Below are 19,837 nucleotides of genomic sequence, written 5' to 3'. Positions count from 1 at the left end.
AAACATTCTACTTTTGTAAACTTTCAACACTCTTACCTCAACAGGCACCTCTTTCTTAGCCAATGACTAACCTCACTTCATATTTTAGGAAAAAGGTAAGAAATCAAGAAAAAAATCAAGAATGCATAACACAACTTAAACTTGAATACTCTTTCAACCTTGATACCTTTTTTGAACTGGCTTCCAACATGCTAGGCTATCTTAGATTTCCTACATCACTTCTTAAACACTAGAACCAGTCTATCTTTTTTTCCCTAATTGTTTTTGGGGGTTTATTTGGTTTGTTTTGCTTTGATGGTGCTGGGGATTAAACCCAGGATTTCATGCCTGCTAAATAGGCACTCTACCACTTAACAATGTTCTCAGCCTCTCCCTCTCTTTTTATGCCAAAGTTTGGGTATCTACTAACAATACCCAAACTTTCGTTGATTTAGATCTCTTTAATTCCAGATTCATTCACTAACTTCCTATTCAATATCTTCACTTGACTATCTCAAAATATGTGAACTTATCTTTAACTCCTGCTCCATCTGCTGGAATCTCTATCTACAAACACACTGCAATCATTTTCCCTTCCTCCCTTCATTCCATCTATCAGAAAATCCTGTTGGTTCTACCTTCAAAAAAATATCTAGAATCTGATGGCCTCCACTGTTACCATCGTGGCCTAAACCTGCTCCTCCTCCCCCCTAAGATTCCTGCAATAGCTTCCAATCAATCTCTCAGTTTCTGTTCTTGCCCTTCCCAGGCTTTTTTCCTGGTAGTATTGAGGATTGACCCAGGGCCTTGTTCATGCTAGGCAACAGCGCTACCTCTGAGCTATACCCTATCCCCCAGTCTATTTTCAACACAGAAGAACATAGAGTAATCCTATTAAATAATAAGGCAGGCTGGGGTTGTGGCTCAGTGGTAGAACACACACCTAGCATGTGTGAGGCCCTGGGTTTGATCCTCAGCATCACATAAAAATAAATAAATAAAATAAAGGTATTGTGTCCATCTACAACTAAAATTTTAAAAAACTGACCATTCGTCAAAACATTAAACACAGAATTATTGTATGATCCAGCTATTCTACAGAGACTCAAACATGAACACCAATGTTTAGAGCAGCATTATTCGCAATAGCCAAAAGGAGGAGAAAGTCCAAATGTCCATCAACATAGGATGAATAAACAAAATGTGGCATATAGATAGAGAGACTATTTGTAAATAGGAATAAATTTCAGATACATACTACTGCAGAGATGACTCTTAAAAACATTTTTTAAGTAAAATAAGCCTATAACAAAAAGACAAATATGATTCTCTTTATATGAGTACCTAAAACAGGTAAATTCAAAAACCAAAAAAAAGTAGAATAGAAGCTACTAGTTACTAGGGGTGGTGGAGAGGGAACTCTCTTTTGGATACATTGAATCTGAGGTACCTGTAAAATATCCAACTTGAGATGTCCAGAAATAAGCCTGCCACCCAGAGAAGAGAACTTAGAGTGATAATTTGGGAATCCTGAATATATAGATGGTAGATAATACCAAAAAAAAGAATGATTCTAAGCAGTCAGAACAAATATAATAAAAAGACTTGAACCCCTATTTAAGAGAAGAGCTGATGAAGAAGAGTCTAAAAAGACACAAAGAAGGAGCTTCTAGTGTGGCAGAAAGAGACATCATGTTGAAGATGGCATACAGGTATTACTTCTGTTCCCTTCCAGAACCTTCCTAAACCAATAGCCATAGGCTTTAAGACATAAAGACATAAATACATAAGGGCAGCAAACAAGACAATCACCATACTTTAAAAGTATGGTGATTCTGACCCTAAAAGGCTCAGAGATTGTGGACACTAAGCATTCCTTGAATTGGAGATAAATGCAAAGCTGAAAACAGGAAGACTGGCTACAAGCCTACTTGAGAACTCTGCATCACATTCCCTTGCCAACAGACAACTGGTTTACCTTTAGAGAATATAAACTTTTAAGTGTCTGGGAAAAAAAAAACAGCACACACAATGTTATATTGCAGACAGGAAAATTGTGTAAATGCATGCACAATAGATGCCTACAGCCAAGACCTCAACTTTCTGCCCTCATTCATCAACCAGAATATTAAGACAGTGATCTGATAATTCTTTTATAGTGAATCTACCACTAGATCAAAAAAACACCTAACGATAGTGACATAAAGGGTTCCATCAAAATACAGCCCAGCTAGACCAGCCTAGAATAAAACTTGCAATCAACCCCATTCATATGCATAAAGATGCAAATCAATTTTCAGTGCCCTATTTTTAAATATGAATACCCAAAAGATCACTAGACTTCTGACAGGAAAATTTCTAGCAGGAAATATAGTGACCAAACCCAGCAAACAGAAAAAAAGCAACTTACAAAAAATAAAAGCATGTAAATATAAGAATACTTGAAGCAAACAAACAAAAAACAACCATCATTAATATCATCAGAGAAATAACATAGGAAACTTTGCCCCATGAAATAAGAACAGTAAATTATGAAAAAGGATCAAAGGTAGGAGAAGGGCTCTTCTTTTTCACATTTATTCTAATAATAATTTGACTTTTAAAATTAAATATCAATGGGCTGGGGATGTGTCTCAAGCGGTAGTGCACTCGCCTGTCATGCATGAGGCCCAGGTTCGATCCTCAGCACCACATACAAACAAAGATGTTGTGTCCACCAAAAACTAAAAAATAAATATTAAAAATTCTCTCTCTCTCTCTCTCTCTCTCTCTCTCTCTCTTCTTAAACAAAATAAATAAAATTAAAAAAATTAAATATCAAATCTCTATAGAATAAATTTAAATAATCAGGTATAACATTAAGGGAGAAGGTCACATTCTGAGAACTTTTGAAAATTTTCTTTGTACAGAGAAAATGTACAACTATAAGCATGCACGCATACACACCACAAGCATGAAATACATAGCACTTGCCTATTTTCTTCTAGGATTTCAATTAAACTCTTCTGCAGGAAATGAAGTACTGAAACAAAAAGAATATAATGACAATACAGAACTTAAAATTGGGAACTTTAACTTTAGTACAAGAACATATTTTAAATCAGTTTTCTAAAATATCATAATAGAGAAGCAAAGATTTTAAAAAGAGCATGATATACTTTTTATACTTTTCCTATTGCCAAAAAACTTAAAAGCACCAGTTCCAAAATGATACATAAGCAACAAAATACCCTAAGAACAAAATAAAATAATAGCACTTACCATTTTTAAGAAGATTATTAATACTTGCTTTACCTATGGGGGGAAAATTAATATTAGTAAGGAATTTCACTAAACTTAACATCATTTAAAAATAATGACATGACAGGTTATTATCCAGAAAAAGTATTAGAAAAGTGCTGGCTTACCCAAATTAAAATTCTCCATACAGAAATATATATTGTCAATTACTTTCCTATATGAGTATAGATCAGTAGTATTCAATTCTTCTTGAAGATGAGAAGTAAAACTGTGTACAAGCCTCAGTTAGAAAAAATTTAGGTAGGCCATTTAGTGAGCTAGAAAAAGAATCAAATATTAAAAATCTGACAACTTCGTACTGCCAATATGTGGGGAAGGAGGATAATCATCCAAATGTAGAAATACTGAACTAAACTCTCAAAAGTATAGCCAGAAAATTACAACTTCATATCATCATCACTCGAATTCCCTGGTCTATCATTTCTCTTCTGGTTTCCCTGGCTCCATATTGCTTCTCTCACATCTCCTATACCATTCTCAACAGAAAAGCCAGAGTGACAATTCTAAAATGCCATGTGACAGTCCTTCCTCAGTATCCACAGGGATTTGGTTCCAAGATCCTACACAAATACCAAATGTGAGGATGCTCAAGTCTCTTATATAAAATGGCATAGTATTTACATACAATCTGTGTACATCCTCCCATATACTTACATCATCTCTAGATTACTTAAATACCCAATATAATGTATATGCTATGTAAATAGTATTCTGTATTGTTTAGGAATGGTAATAAGGAAAATGTCTATACATGTGTAGCACACAGCAATTTTTTGAATATTTTGATCTATGGTTGGCTGAATGAAAAACCCACACATATGCAGAGCTGACCTGCCTAAAAGCCTTCAACAACTTCAAAACACATGCATACAAACACAGTTTTCAATGACCTTATACAATCTGCACCATCCACTATTAGCTCTCCAACCTCACCTCCTTGTTCACTTAGCTCTAGTTACATGGCCTTCTGATAACCCTGGCCTCTGACAACCTAACAGTCTTTACTCTTATTATTTCTTCCACCCAGAACATTCTTCTCTCAAATACCCAATAATCAAAAATCACCATATCACATAGAGCAAAGTTATGTGAAATGGCCACTGTATTTTACACTGAAATTACTACCCCACCTTTGATGTTCTTTCCCCCATCCCTTAGCTCCCATGTCATCTAATATCCTATATGTTGTTTATTTTGTCTATTTTCTATCTTCCCCTTGTAATACAACCCCATTCAAGATTATTTGATTGATTATATCTCCAATTCCTAGAACGTTGTTTAAAACATAGTAGGTAGTCAATAAAACTTTACTGAATGGATAAATTAAACTTATGTCAATTTTACCTCAATTAATCTAAATCAAGGGGCTAGGGCTGGGGCTTAGCGGTAGTGCGCTCACCTGGCATGTGTAAGGCACTGAGTTCAATTCTCAGCACCACATATAAATAAATAAAATAAAGGTCTATCAACAACTATATTTTTTAAAAAATCTAAATCAAAACCAATAGGCTTTTTTTATTGATTGAATACCTTTTCTGGAAGAAAAAAATTCAAAAATTGGAATATTCTGAAAAAGAAATTCAGTAGAGAGGTAACATAAAATTACATAATTAAACCACATTATAGAACTACAATAAATAAGACTATGATGTGGTACATCAATGAACATGTCCAAGTCTAAAATCAATAAAACTCTTGTTTATGTAAGCATATATAACACTACAATGTAGCATCCATAATATGTGAGGAAAGACAAGACTATTCAAGAGTTTGGTGATTAGTGACTTTTATATGAACAAAAAAATAATAATAATTATAAGACAAGTAAATAATTCTCTAGTAATCTTGTATTAGAAGGCTGGGAATACAGGTCAGTAGAGAGTGCTTGCCTAGGATGATTCTTCATTATCATCATCATCATCATCATCTTAGAGAAAATATATAAGTAAGGCATGAAGCTCAGGAATCTATACAAAGAAAAGTATTAATAATGTTGATAACAAAATATTTCTTTAATTTTCATTAAAAGATAACATGAAGAAAACTTAAAACAAGAAAAAGAAATATATATGGCATATAATCTACTCATAGTTCTTACAAATGAAAAAAAATTATGAGAAGATATATAAAGTTATATAATGATTAAAAAGACAAACTTCACACATTAAAAAATGTTCGACTACATGAGCATCTGAGAAATACAAATTATACAAGAGAGTATTTATCACCCTTAGATTTTAAAGATTTAAAGAATGATATTAACCAGTGCTAGAGAGCTATGAAGAAAGAGGCACTCATTCACTGTTGATGGAAGTACAAACTGGCATAACTTTTAGGGAGTACAATTTAATAATAGCTATAAAAATTTCAACATGAATAACTTTTGGTCTTAAAAATTCAATTTCTAGGAATTCTCTCATGTATACACATACATGATTATGAACAAGATTAAAAATATTAGCCAGGCACAGTGGCACAAGCCTGTAATCCCAGAGACTTGGTAGGCTGAGGCAGGAGGATCGTGAGTTCAAAGCCAGCCTCAGCAACTGAGCAAGGCCCTAAGCAACTGAGACCACATTTCTAAATGAAATACAAAAAAAAGGCTGGTGATGTGGCTCAGTGGTTAAGCATCCCTGGGTTCAACCCCTGGTGCCCACCCACCAAAAAAAATACTATTGCAAAATTGTTGAAATAAGGAAAGCTGAAAATGAACCAAATATCCATCAATGGAAAAGTGATTAAATAAATCAGGAAATACATTTCTAATATATTCATAATATGGAATATATCTGTAGCTCTTAGAATAAAGACTGTTGGCGGGAATGTAAAATGTTGCATTATAGGAAACAAGAGGACAGCTCCTCAAAAACTATAAATAATTACCATATGATCCAGCAAGCCCATTTCTGAGTATATATCCAAAAGAACAAAAAGCAAGATTTCAAAGGGATATTTGAGTATTTATGTCCATAGATACATTAAACAATCACCAAAAGGTAGAAGCAGCCAAACGTCCATCAATGGATGAATGAACAAAATGAGGCATATACATATAAACAAATATATTTAATCCATAAGGAAGGAAATTCTATTATATGCTATAACATGGATGAATCTTGAGGATATTATGTTTAGTGAGATAAGTCAGTCACAAAAAGAAAAATACAAATGTTCCATTTACATGAAGTACGTAAAGTAACCAAATTCCTAAGAACATTCAGTAGAATGGTGGTTGCCAGAAGCTGGGGAAGAAACCGGGAGTTGCTTAATGAGCACAAAGTTTCAGTGTTACAAGATGAAAAGGTTCTGGAGATTTGGTGAGCAGTAGCATGGATTCACTTCACAATACTGAACTGTACACTTAGAAATGGTTAAGAAAGTAAATTTTAAGTTATATGCTTTTTACCACAGTTAAAAAAAAAAAAAACTAACCTAGCTGGGCACAGCAGCACAACATGTAATCCCAGCAACTCAGGAAACTAAATAAAGCAGTTCAATGGCAGTCTGGGCAAATAAGTGAGACCCTATCTCAAAATTTGAAAAAAAAAAAAAGGCAGGGAGAGGAAATGAGGATGTAGCTCAGCAATATAGCACACCTGGGCTCAATTCCCATTATTAAAAAATAAAAAGGACTATACTGAGATGGAAATATCTCTAAGATGCTGTTTAGTTAAAATACAAACTCTAGAGCATTATGTAGAATATAACCTCACTTATATAAAAAATAAAAACTAAAATACAACACACATGTGCTAAATATAAAGAAAAAGTCTAGAAAGATGGATACCAAAATGTTAAGTGATAACCCTTTACTAAGGAAAAGGAGATAGGACAGAAATGGTGAAATATAAGCCTAGTTTTTTGTGTATTTCTATACTGCTTGACATTTTTAAATCAAGCATATTGTTCTGTCTTGCTGGATTATCCACATTGAAACAGCTGAGACAAATAGAGAAAAAAGTAGCAAGATGTGGGCTGAACCAAGAGTCAGTGAACTATCACCCAGACCAAAGTGGCAGTCTGTTCGTTAAGGTCTGTGACCTAAAAAGAAACTGAGATAGAACAAGAGAGAGAGAAGAAAGAGAGATTGTATGAATGAAATTTTTAGTGATATATTTGTTTTATTAGAACAGGAAAGGAACTTTGGTTACTTTTTTTTTAATACTTTTTAATTGTATTTGGACACAACTACCTTTATTTATTTATTTTTAAGTGGTGCTGAGGCTCAAATCCAGGGCTTCACAGATGCTAGGCAAGGGCTCTACCACTGAGCTACAACCCCAGCCCTGGTTACTTTTTATAATACCCAACTTCCCTTCCTTTTTTTTTCCTTACCTTGCCAATACTTTCTTCAAGGGATTCTTCAGATTCAAAGAAAAATAAATGCCTGCTAAAATATCCAAACAACTTTGAACAGTGGGATCACACAGGCCATTTTTATCTAACTTCTCCAGGAGAGACACAATCTATAATCCAAAAAAATTCAAAGTCATTTTTTCTAATATCAACTATAACAAAGTAATATGGTTGGTTACAAATACTCTTTTAAATCTCAATTATACTGATTGTACTGTGGAATGTTTTCCATATTGTACTGATTTAAAATATCTATTTTTAGTATTTATTAACCTTTTCAATATATGCTCCTAAATCCTTTTTCCTACTCCAGACCTACCTCTTTAAGACTTACAGACCTATTAAAGGCTTAAGGTAGAGAAAATTTGCAGCATTCTTAAAATTGTGGTAGTATCAGTAATCTATTTAATTTCTTTCCAAAGAAATATTATGTAAGCTCAAGTGGTAAACTCAAATAGTAATTGAAATACTAATGAGGATAATCTTTATATTTTAACTTTTAAATGTGCCTGCTGAAAAATTTTGAGGATTCAAATCTACAGAAATTTTTTTAATATTACTAAAAAGGTAAGTAATTTCCTATCCTATCTATATAGCTCTAATTATTATATTATTCAATAAGTTGACATTGAATAATTTAAGCCAAAAGCTGTCAGTTAATTTTAAAAATCTATAATAACATAACCTTCAGGATACACTCATGAGTAATAATTCGGCCTTACCTGTTTAATATAATGGATTTGTGACAACTCCATCTGTGAGTTGCACACAATGTAACAGCAAAGAAGCTAGATTTTTCTCTTCCCCATCAGCAAAACCTACATAACAAATGCAAAGAAAAGTCAATGATTTAACAATATGTAAATGAGTTTCCCTTTGTTATGAATTCTATAAATCTTTAAAACCAAAAAAGCAAGTAGACCTTAGTATGAAGTCAAAATTCAAGAAAACCATTTTTACATCTAAAACTGGATATAAGAAACATGAAAAAATTAAATAGAATTTGAAAATTATGTGCTATGGGGTCGCAAGGATTAAAACACTCTACTTGCAAACTGGTTGAAAAAAATGTATTTAGTAAATGAACTTTGAAATCACCTACATCTCAAAATTTCAAGGTCCTGATGACGAACTATCAATGCAGCAACGTGCATTTCTCTCTTCTTCTTTACACCCATTTTAAATAGAATTAACAGCAGTTACTGTAAGAAAAAAGGAGTGTTAAGGCCTTGTTCACAGGAGGGCTTCTCAATCTCAACACTACTGACATTTTGGGTGGGATAATTCTTCATTGAGGAATGCTGTCCCCTACACTGCAGGATGTTTAGAGTTTCTTTAGCCTCTACCCAGTAGATGCCAGGAGTACCATCCTCTCAACAAGTTGTGATAACCAAGAAGATTCCCAATATTGGCAGCTGTCCCCTGGGGAGCAAAATGCCCAAGCAGAGAAAAACTGATTTACGGGTTTCTTCTTTGAAACCTAAGATTTTTTTAAGCTCAATAAGAGTTTATTATTTTCTAAAGTTACTATTACCCATTATAAGCCAGTTTCTGTATTTTAAAATACACCAACTTTCATTATAGTAAAAACTAAAGAAACCAACAGTTTTTCCAAAACAATTAATTGGGCCAAACTAGCCACAAGGTACAGCTATATCTTGTTTTCTGCAAACTATTTTATAAAGAAAATTTTTACATACTATCGTTGTGAGTTTGGTTTTAGCTAACAGATCAAAGGATTCATAATGAGCTACAGAACCCTATTCAAGGGCTTAGGTTGTAGCTCTGTGGTCGAGCGCTTGCCTCACATGCATGAGGCACTAGGTTCCTCGGCACCACATGAAAATAAATAAACAAACAAACAATAAATAAATAAAACAAAATAAAAAAAAGAACCGTACTCAAAGACTATATACTAATAATCTCATGCCATCGGGAAAAAGTCACTAGGAAAATGCCATAAGCCTCTTTTCATGATACAGTTAGCAGTTTTAGCATTGTTTATGAAACAAACACCGGGGGCGGCGGGGCGAGCCGGGCGGGGCGAGCCGGGCGTCTGCTGCAGCGGCCGCGGAGGCGGAGGAGGCTGGAGAGGAGTCGGCGGCAGTGGCAGCGGGATCAGCAGCAGCAGCAGCAGCTGCCACGAGCTTTCTGTCCCGCAGAAACCCTAGGAGCCTCTCACCCCGTCGTCGTCAACGCTGCCTGACCCTGCCGACTCGCCCTCCCTCTGCCAGCCCCGGCAGCGCCCCCAGTTGTCCTCCGACTCGCCCTCGGCCTTCCGCGCCAGCCGCAGCCACAGCCACCAGCCGCAGCCACAGCCGCAACGCCAGCCGCAGCAACAGCTCCAGCCACCCGCATAGCCCCAGCCCCAGCGCCTGCTGCAGGTTCTCCGGGCACGTTCCCTGCGCCGACACCCTGGAGGTTGGGATGCTCTTGTCCAAAATCAACTCGCTCGCCCACCTGCGCGCCGCGTCCTGCAACGACCTGCACACCACCAAGCTGGCGCCGGGCAAAGAGAAGGAGCCTCTGGAGTCGCAATACCAGGTGGGCCCGCTACTGGGCAGCGGCGGCTTCGGCTCCGTCTACTCAGGCATCCGTGTCGCCGACAACGTGCCGGTGGCCATCAAATACGTGGAGAAGGACCGGATTTCCGACTGGGGAGAGCTGCCCAATGGCACCCGCGTGCCCATGGAAGTGGTCCTGCTGAAGAAGGTGAGCTCGGGCTTCTCCGGCGTCATTAGGCTCCTGGACTGGTTCGAGAGGCCCAACAGTTTCGTCCTGATCCTGGAGAGGCCCGAGCCGGTGCAAGACCTCTTCGACTTTATCACGGAAAGGGGGGCCCTACAAGAGGAGCTGGCCCGCAGCTTCTTCTGGCAGGTGCTGGAGGCCGTGCGGCACTGCCACAACTGCGGGGTGCTTCACCGCGACATCAAGGATGAGAACATCCTCATCGACCTCAATCGCGGCGAGCTCAAGCTCATCGACTTCGGGTCGGAGGCGCTGCTCAAGGACACCGTGTATACAGATTTCGATGGGACCCGAGTGTATAGTCCTCCAGAGTGGATCCGCTACCTTCGCTACCATGGCAGATCTGCAGCTGTCTGGTCCCTGGGGATCCTGCTGTATGATATGGTGTGTGGAGATATTCCTTTTGAGCATGATGAAGAGATCATCAGGGGCCAAGTTTTTTTCAGACAGAGGGTCTCTTCAGAGTGTCAGCATCTAATTAGATGGTGCTTGGCTCTGAGACCATCAGATCGGCCATCCTTCGAAGACATCCAGAATCATCCTTGGATGCAAGATGTCCTCCTGCCCCCAAGAGACTGCTGAGATCCATCTCCACAGCCTGTCACCAGGGCCTAGCAAATAGCAGCCTTTCTGGCAGGTCCTCCCCTCCCTATCAGATGCTCTAGGAGGGGAAGCTTCTGTCTTCAGCTTCCCGATTACCGGTGACACTTATCGCCAAGCAGGACAGTGCTTGATACAGGAACAACATTTACAACTCATTCCAGACCCCAGGCCCCTGGAGGCTGCCTTCCCAATAGGGTGGAAGAGACTCCACTCCAGGTGTCCTAGGCCTCAACTCCTCCCATAGACACTCTCTCCTTCTCATGGGTGTCCAGCACTGCTGGACTCCACAAAATCCCGGGGTGGGGGGTGGGGGTGGGAGAACCCTGCCATGAAACTGTTCCCTTCATCACTGAGTTCTGCTGAATGCCACGATGGGTCGGGTAGGGGGAAAACAGGTTGGGATGGGATAGGACTAGCACCATTTTAAGTCCCTGTCACCTCTTCCGACTCTTCTGAGTGCCTTCTGTGGGGACTCCGGCTGTGCTGGGAGAAATACTTGAACTTGCCTCTTTTACCTGCTGCTTCTCCAAAAATCTGCCTGGGTTTGGTTCCCTGTTTTCCTCCCCCCTCCCTCCTCCTCCTCCATATGAAAGGTGCCATGGAAGAGGCTACAGGGCCAATTGCCGAGCCACCTGCCCTTTTTCTGCCTCCTTTAGTAAAACTCCCAGTGAACTGGTCTTCCTTTTTGGTTTTTACTTAACTGTTTCAAAGCCAAGACCTCACACACACAAAATGCACAAACAATGCAAATCAACAGAAAAGCTGTAAATGTGTGTACAGTTGGCATGGTAGTATACAAAAGGATTGTAGTTGATCTAATTTTTAAAAAATTCCTGCCTTAAAAAAAAAAAAAGAAACAAACAAACACCGGAAGATGTAACACAGTGCCTCTGTAAAAGACAAAAAAATGGGAGGACATGTTGAGTGATAGAATCAGATGAATAAACTGCAATGATGAACAACATGGAATTTACTAAGATAAAATAGAAATAAAAGTAAAATGCTGCATTTAAATAAGAAACAAAAAAAACACACACCACAGAAATTCAGGATGGGGAGCCAGAGAGAGGTGAAATCTGACTTGAAATAGTGCAATACATGAGTCAACAGCACAATCTGACTGCTAAAAGCCACATTAAAAATTGGCCAGATCAAGAGAGTGCTGATTCCTTAGTCATCCAACCAGGTGAGGTGACATGTATGCACAGGGATGGTAACGTACTTGAAGGAACCACCACAAATGATGGAGCATCCAAGGAAGAAATAGTGGATTTCAGGAAGACAGATTCCACAGGAAGAACTCCATGTTCCAACTAAGGAATGGGCTACCTTTCAACCTTTCAAGCAGAATTTCCCAGCATGGGAATACCCAAACAGAAACTGAACACAAGTTTCCTGAACTCCTAACATGGCCTCTTCTAGTCTCCTCTTTATCCTTGCCTCCAAAAAGAGTCCATTCTTTTAAAAATACTAATCAAATCTAATTGCTGTTTTTCTTAAACCTTTTTAAGGGCTTCCAATTACACTTAGGATAAAATCCAAACTTGAGAGGCTCTGGCTATGAAAGCCCTAAATAATCAGGCCCTGGTTTTCTCTGCTATTCATTTCACATCAACCGACTCTTCACCACCTCAAGAGTCTTTGCACTTCCTGATGTTCTTTTTCACACCTAAGAAGCTGTGCATTTCCCAGTCTGCCTATTAATATTCATTCCACATCTTCGCAACTTCTTGTTATCACTCAGGTTTCTGCTTGAATAACCACATCCTAAGGGAAGCTTTCTGTGACTGTTTTATCTAAAATGACACCATACTTAACATTGCTATGACTTTATTTTCTTCACAGCACTTATTATCGAACTAAAATTCATTATCTTGTTCGCTTCTATATTGTCTGTCTCCCCTAGTGGTAAACTTCTTGAAGGGAGCAACTTTAATCTATTTTGTTCAGTTTGGGACTTATCAATTCCTAAAAAGAGTACCTGGCACATAGAAGGTACTCAATAAATATCTGGTGAATTAACAAGCATTTGCAGAGATGTTCTAGAAGGGGTATACACATTTAATGGCAGAATGGTAGACTACCTGGTATCTATAGCGCATTCGATAACAAAGTGACAGCTAGTCCTGCCACTAAAGAAACTATTGTCCATTTGGGAAGTAAAGTATCAGTATCGTAATGGCAGGTGAGGAACCACTTAATCAAAAAGTGTTATAAAAATGGATGCAGCTAGAGAAGCATTGAAAAGTGAGGAATTTGAAAAGTGCTATAATTAGAATTAGGGAAATAAACAATCAGCAACGCAAAGTGAGAAAGATCTTAAGGTACTTGGGGAGACAATTCCCAGATGAAGATGCTGGAGCCCTCAGGACTATAGAAAAATAGGCTCAGGGATTATGCATGCTCAAGAGATGCCTAAACGTGTATCCTGATGAACTGGACCTACCCAAAATGGAAAATCCCCGGTTCACCTTAATTATGTAAGTGGCCAAAAGGTGCTCAGCACATTGTACTCAAGGGTCCCACTTACTGCCTCCCTTTTGATCGCTGCTTCTCTCCCATATACACCTTTCTCGATGCCTCCCACCAACATTCTCTGGGCGATTTCCGAACCACGTGGAGTCTGGGGAATGACAGGTGAAAAAATGGTTAAAGGGCTGTCTCCATGGAGACCCAAGCGACCGGAAATGAGTTTCACAGCCGCCAAATTCTGGCGATCCATAAGATGGGAACTGATGTGACTGACTCTCCAGGCAGCCCTAGAAAACTGGCCAGGTGGAGCGGTGGAGATTCCCGCACTACCGCGGGTCTGGCAACAGGACGCCTCGGAGCCAAACTTCGTAAGAGACTGAGCCAAGTCGTAGCCGTCGGGACAAGCCCCGGAAACTGGTCCAGTGTACGTCTTGTCAGCGGCACGCAACGTGGTCTACAGCCGACTACCGGGCCAGGGCGGAGAAGGGCAAGGCCGGGACCTGGAGGAGTAATCATCGCGAGAGTGGACCAAATGCAGCCCCTCCAATCAAGAGCTCGGAAACCTGTGACGTCACCGCGGGGAGGTGGTGGCAGGAGAATTTGGTTAGACAGCGACTGTACTGTCTGTGCAGTGACCGGGCTAGCCGCATTGGCGGGCTCCGTGTCCACTCCATCCCCTTTTGGGCGACCTGGACTGTGGCCTCCACACTCCTGGGTCTCAACCCCGACTTTATACCCTTTCCCACACCCTTTCTCCAGCGCAGATACCAGGGCAAAACCACTTTGGGCTGTGGAAACGAGATGCCCAGCGACTCTATAGGGGTAGTGATTGGGACAGAAACTGAACGGAAGCCATAAGAAGAATTTGGCCTAAAATGAGAAGTATGCCAAAGTTCATTTATTTTTTCAGCAACTAGTTAATTTGCTCTACTATTGGAGCGTTGTCAGACTCTAGCCTTGAAAATGGTCCCTAAGGGAAATTGTCACAGGATTCAGTACTTTAAACAAAATCACTGAGTACCAAACACTACTCTTGGAGGCAGGACAGGCCAAAAGCTCAGGAAAAAGATGCTATGCGATCTCGAGGGGCATTAATTAGGGTTATGCGGAAATACATTACAGGAACCTAAGCCTTCATTCAGTTTGAAGACATTGCACTTTTAAACAATTTATCTGAATTTTAAGTCACCTTGCCTTGTTTATCTTTGTAGCTTTGGTGCACGTGTATGATTTTGAGCTTTATTAAATTTTATATGTATTCTCTAGCAATTCAATCTTCAGCATAGTTTTTTGGGATTCACGCACATAAAAAGGTGACTGTAGTTCTTTCCCTCAGTGTTGTGAGGGGGAAAAATTGCAACATATGCAGTGGAGGGGAGAAATAAAGAATATCCACATGCTTCTGCCCCTTTCAATGTTTTAGCCTCTCAAATTACTCAATACACTTTCACTCTATAGGTTCTTAATCAAGAAAAGTACAATCTTTAATGCTAGGCACTGCAATAGACACAATCAAAGAATTCACAGCAAACAATTCTACGCACTGCAAAACACACTTAATCATGATAGGCTAATGACAGACATTCCCTCTGCATGCTAAGTTCAGAAGTCTTAAGCCTTAGGCTTTGTGTCCAATAGATGCACACTCACTCAGACCGAGATGATCAGGTCTGGAACCAAGGCAGGCTTTTCCTGGCTTGGAGTGGACTATGGGTTGAGAAGAAGGTGGTAGGGAGAAGTTGCAGCTTTCACCAACGTCCAGACAAGAAGGTAAGTTTGAGAGTGATGAGGGTCACGCAGGAACGGTGATAAGTGATGGGATGTCAGGTCTTCATCAGGCTCTCCAGCTCGAGTGTATCCTTGTTTCTAATGGCTGCATCCCTGTTCAGTTCCTCTATTATTTATACTAAATTTGGGGGGGTGACCCCCCTTTCAGTTCTTATCAGCTACCACTGGATTTCTCAGTGATATCATTTACCCTGGGGTCAGAAACATTTGGTCTGGTGGTCTCCACCCTGATCTTCTTGCCTTTTTCTCTTATCAAGTGCAAGGGGCTTCACTGTGTTTATCAGGGTGAGGTGCAGTAACTTGTTTGTGGCCATACTGGAGGGCTCTGTGGGTGTGCCTGGTGAAACTGCAGGTTTCAAACTGGAGTTTTTAAAATGGAGTTGCTTAGGCTCAGGCCTAAGGCCATCCTAACACTGTTGCATAATATTCCATTGTTTAATGTGCTACACTTCTTTTAAGTATCCATTTTAGTATCTCTGGACATTTGTATTATTTCTAGATTGCACTCTAATAATGCTGCTGTGGACTATTTTATTCATATCAACTCATCAGTAGGTGAACAACTTTATAGTAATTGTTTAAAATGTTTTATTGATGAGGACTGATAGTATGGAGTATCTTGTTGTTTAAAAACAAGAATATTTAAGTACTCACACATATAACAAACAAAATTTCTTGAAATATTTGTTACTCTACAAGAGCTCTTAACTTTTCTCTATTTACATTTATGTTTAATTATGATAAAATACACATAACAAAATTTATCATCTGAACCATTTTTAAGGGGGTGTGTTTAAAATATGTTGTTCCAGGCCCACTAAAATAATTATATAACTCTTAATGATTTCCAACCCTTTTTTTGTTCTGAACAAACCATTTGAAAATAAGGATCAAAAATTGTGACTCTATCACCCACACAAAGGGAGGTGGGCTAGGAGTCAAACATAAAAAACATATATGTTAGGAGGTAGTGACTGCTATGGGGAAAAAATTGGAGAACAAAAGATGAGCGTGGAGGGGAGATTTGTTGCCATTTTTAATAGGGTGATCAAGTAGGCAACATTGAATAAAGACTCACAAGTGATGTAGACACTTGGGGGAGGAGAAAGCTTTTCATATAGAGGGAAGAGCCAGAGTAAAACTCCTGGGGCAGGAGCTTGCCTGTTGGAAGACCAGCAAGGAAGCTAGGATGGCCAGAGCCAAGTGAGCAAGAGATAAGTAGTACAAAGTGAGACAGGGTGTTCTGATTATGTAAAGCCTTCAGATTACTATAAGGACTTTGATTTTCACCATTAAGTGAAACGAAGAGCCATTTTGAGCAGGAAAGTAATAGGATCTAGTTTACGTTTCAAAATAATCACTGGGCTGCTTTGCTGAGAAGAGACCTTAGTGGATGGATACAGAAAAACTAGTGATGAAGCTATTCCTGTAAAGCAAGCAGGCAAAGTACTGGTAGCTCAGACCACAGTATTAGCAATGGAAACTGTGAGAAATGAACAGACTCTGGATGTAATTTGGAATTTTATGAAGGATAAAATGAAGAAGAGTCAAAGATCATTCCAAGATTCCTGGCTTGAGCAGCTGGAAAGATGAAGTTGGCATCCACAGAGTGGTATGGGCAGATGTTCACTTGGAACAGGTTTGAATGAGTTTAAAAGAGACTAGGGGGAGAGGAATTAGCAAAATCATTTACAGTTGACCCTCTAACTACAGATTCCACATCTGCAGACTGGCAAACTATGGATTGAGAACATTCAGGGGGAAAAAAATGTGTCAATATGTACACACAGACTTTTTTCCTTGTCCCTCACAGTACAATATAGCAACTATTTACATATCATTTATGTTGTATTGGGTATTATAAGTAATCTAAAGATGATTCAAACTGTACACAAGGATATGCTGAGGTTATATGTAAATACTGTGCTATTTTATATAAGGAACTTGAGCATTCTCAGATTTGGGTATCTTCTTAGCAGAGGAGGAGCCTAGAACCAATTCTCCATGGATACTTAGGGACGACTGTAGAGGCAACTCCCAGTACTTGTAGTATACAAAAGGACAAATAAATGGATGGTAACTCCTAGGGAAGAAGGGTCAAAAAAAAGTTTGTTTTAAAGGTTAAAATATTAACACATTTGGAGAAAAATAAACCTTTTGTTTCTATCGGCACCTGGTGGTATCACCAAGTTGAAACTTTTAAATTCTCTGCTTGAGATTTTGCAGAACACAATAGCATAAATGTGAACCACAAGCTTTTTTAAAAAATAACTATTTTGTTTGTAAAAATATTTCAAGGGAACTTTAAAGGACTAGTAATCTTTAGTATATGAAAGTGTAAGTGAAAACACTTAAATGACACAGTTAAAATGGACTAGATAAAATCAAGGAAAGTAATCATATAGCCATATCTTGTTCAATATAGTTTACCATTATAAATATGCATCTGTTAAAATAGTATTTTCCTTTCAATTAGAAAACAGAAATTTTAAAATTTTTGAATGACACATTTTCATATATAATTTTATTTCATTTTATCTTATTTTATTTTTGTAGTCGTGGGATTGAGCCCAGGGATTTCCACATGGTAGGCAAGAACTTTGCCACTAGCTACATCCCCAGTCTTCAGATATAACTTTGAATTTTTTTGCACTTATGAGGACATTTGAATAATTAAAATCTAGCCTTTTAGGACCACAAAAGGCTTTAATTGCATATATATTTGTTGCCTGTTCATTAAGATCTCCATACTAGCCAAAACTTCAGAAGCAATACAACTGAACAAAAATAAGGTTCTCTTGAAATGTTGTTTTCCATACAGAAAGTGTAATAAACTCTCCCGTTTCATAGTCACCTTTATATTTCTTAAAATTATAATTTAAGAATAAAATTATAATTTATAGTAATCTGTCAGTAATGAATGGTAATTTATATAAGTAATTCTCATAAAAAGTCATATTTATAGTTCTATGTTTAAAATGAACTCCAAAAGCATACTAGTGCTATGAATATAAACATTTTGTTATTCATTAGTATGATATTTTCTTATTTATTATTTGTTATTATAAATGTTTCCACATCAGTGAAAGAAATCAAAGTACTTCTAAAATCAACATGGGCTGGGGTTGTGACTCAGCAGTAGAGCACTTGCCTAGCATGTGTTAGGCCCTGGGTTCTATCCTCAGCACCATATAAAAATAAATAAATAAAAGAGATTGTGTCCAACTACAATTAAAAAGTAATTTAAAAAAATAAAAATAAATAAAATACAATAACATTTATTACCTCTCAGTTTCTTGTCAAATTCAGAGCAATCTTAGTGCTATCACAGAGATTAACACCTAAGTTATTAGTCAAGATTTTGGCTTACATGGGTTGTAGTGGTGCACATTTATAATCCCGATGACTTGGGAGGTTGAGGCAGAGAATCACAAATTTGAGGTCAGTATGGACATCTGAGTCCAACCAAGACCCTGACTCCGAAATTTAAAAAAATAGAGAATTTTTAATATTTATTTTTTAGGTGGACACAGCATTTTTTTTTATTTTATTTTTTATGTGGTGCTGAGGATTGAACCCAGAGCCCCGTGCATGCCAGGTGAGCATGTTACCACTTGAGCCACATCCCCAGCCCCCAAATTTAAAAATCTTAAAAAAATTAAAAAGGGCCAGGGACATAAGTCAGTGGTAAAATGCCTCTAGGTTCAATCCCTAGTAGGGAGTGGGAGGGATATGTTGGTTCCCACTGGCATCACCTAAAGGCTTGGATGGGGTAGAAGGATCTACTTTAAAAGTGACATACTCCTGGGCTGGGGATATAGGTCAGTTGGTAGAGTGCTTGTCTTGCAACCACAAAGCCCTTAGTTCAATCCCCAGGACCACAAAAAAAAAAAAAGACACAATCCTTTATGCTAGTCGTTGGTAGGAGGTCTTAGCTCCTCCCTGCCATGGACCTTACCCCAGGCCGCTTGAGCAACCTTATAACATGGTGACTGACCTTCCCCCCAAAGAGCAAGAGTTAGCAAAGTAGAAGCTTCAGTGACTTTTATGGCCACAGAAGTGATACCTTGTCATTTTTATTTCTTAATATAAATGTTTCCACATCAGTGAAAGAAATCAAAGTACTTCTATTATTTATCTATATATTTATGTGGCTTAAAATACAACAACATGAGCTGGGGTTGTGGCTCAGCGGTAGAGCACTTGCTTCCAGAAAAATCATCCATATTCAGTGTAGGAGGGTCTACACAAAAATCATCATTGTAGGGTCATTTAGGAGGCTGATGGTACTATAAAACATCTGCAGACTTTCTTGGTGCTTAAAATGTGCTAACAAAGGGATCATAACCAAAGAATAATTTATTAAAGAATTGTTTGAATTTCTCTAGTGTCTCCTAAGGAAATATTAATGCTCATGTTTTCATATAAAGTTATTTGTCTTTAATGGCATACACTTTCACCAAAGCTAGCACAAAATTTAAACATAAAACTAGGTTGATTATGAGTAATGAACATTTTAGATGGTTTCCAAACTCTCTAAATTCCAAGATTATACTTTCCCCCACTTCAAAAGGCAGCCACTAGGAAGCTG

General features: G+C 38.4%; 2 pseudogenes across 1 annotated transcript in view; one reads left to right on the top strand and one right to left on the bottom strand.

Moving 5' to 3' along the window:
- Nucleotides 1-8,813, bottom strand: part of LOC144364696 (tRNA (32-2'-O)-methyltransferase regulator THADA-like) — a 52,356-nt pseudogene extending 43,543 nt beyond the window's left edge. Inside the window, exons 1-6 of the transcript XR_013435642.1 lie at nt 8,738-8,813; nt 8,358-8,453; nt 7,615-7,745; nt 3,387-3,536; nt 3,241-3,273; nt 2,953-3,001 (exon numbers count right to left, since the gene is read on the bottom strand). The product of XR_013435642.1 is annotated as a tRNA (32-2'-O)-methyltransferase regulator THADA-like (transcript). The remainder of the gene's footprint in view (nt 1-2,952; nt 3,002-3,240; nt 3,274-3,386; nt 3,537-7,614; nt 7,746-8,357; nt 8,454-8,737) is intronic.
- Nucleotides 8,814-9,743: 930 nt separating this feature from the next.
- Nucleotides 9,744-11,279, top strand: LOC144376228 (serine/threonine-protein kinase pim-1 pseudogene; annotated as a pseudogene).
- The last annotated feature ends 8,558 nt before the right edge of the window (nt 11,280-19,837 follow it).

This window comes from Ictidomys tridecemlineatus, chromosome 3, assembly GCF_052094955.1.
Source record: "Ictidomys tridecemlineatus isolate mIctTri1 chromosome 3, mIctTri1.hap1, whole genome shotgun sequence".
In the NCBI taxonomy this organism is placed as follows: Eukaryota; Metazoa; Chordata; class Mammalia; order Rodentia; family Sciuridae; genus Ictidomys; species Ictidomys tridecemlineatus.
Note: the sequence above shows the minus strand (reverse complement) of the source record. Positions and strands in the feature narration are given on the sequence as shown.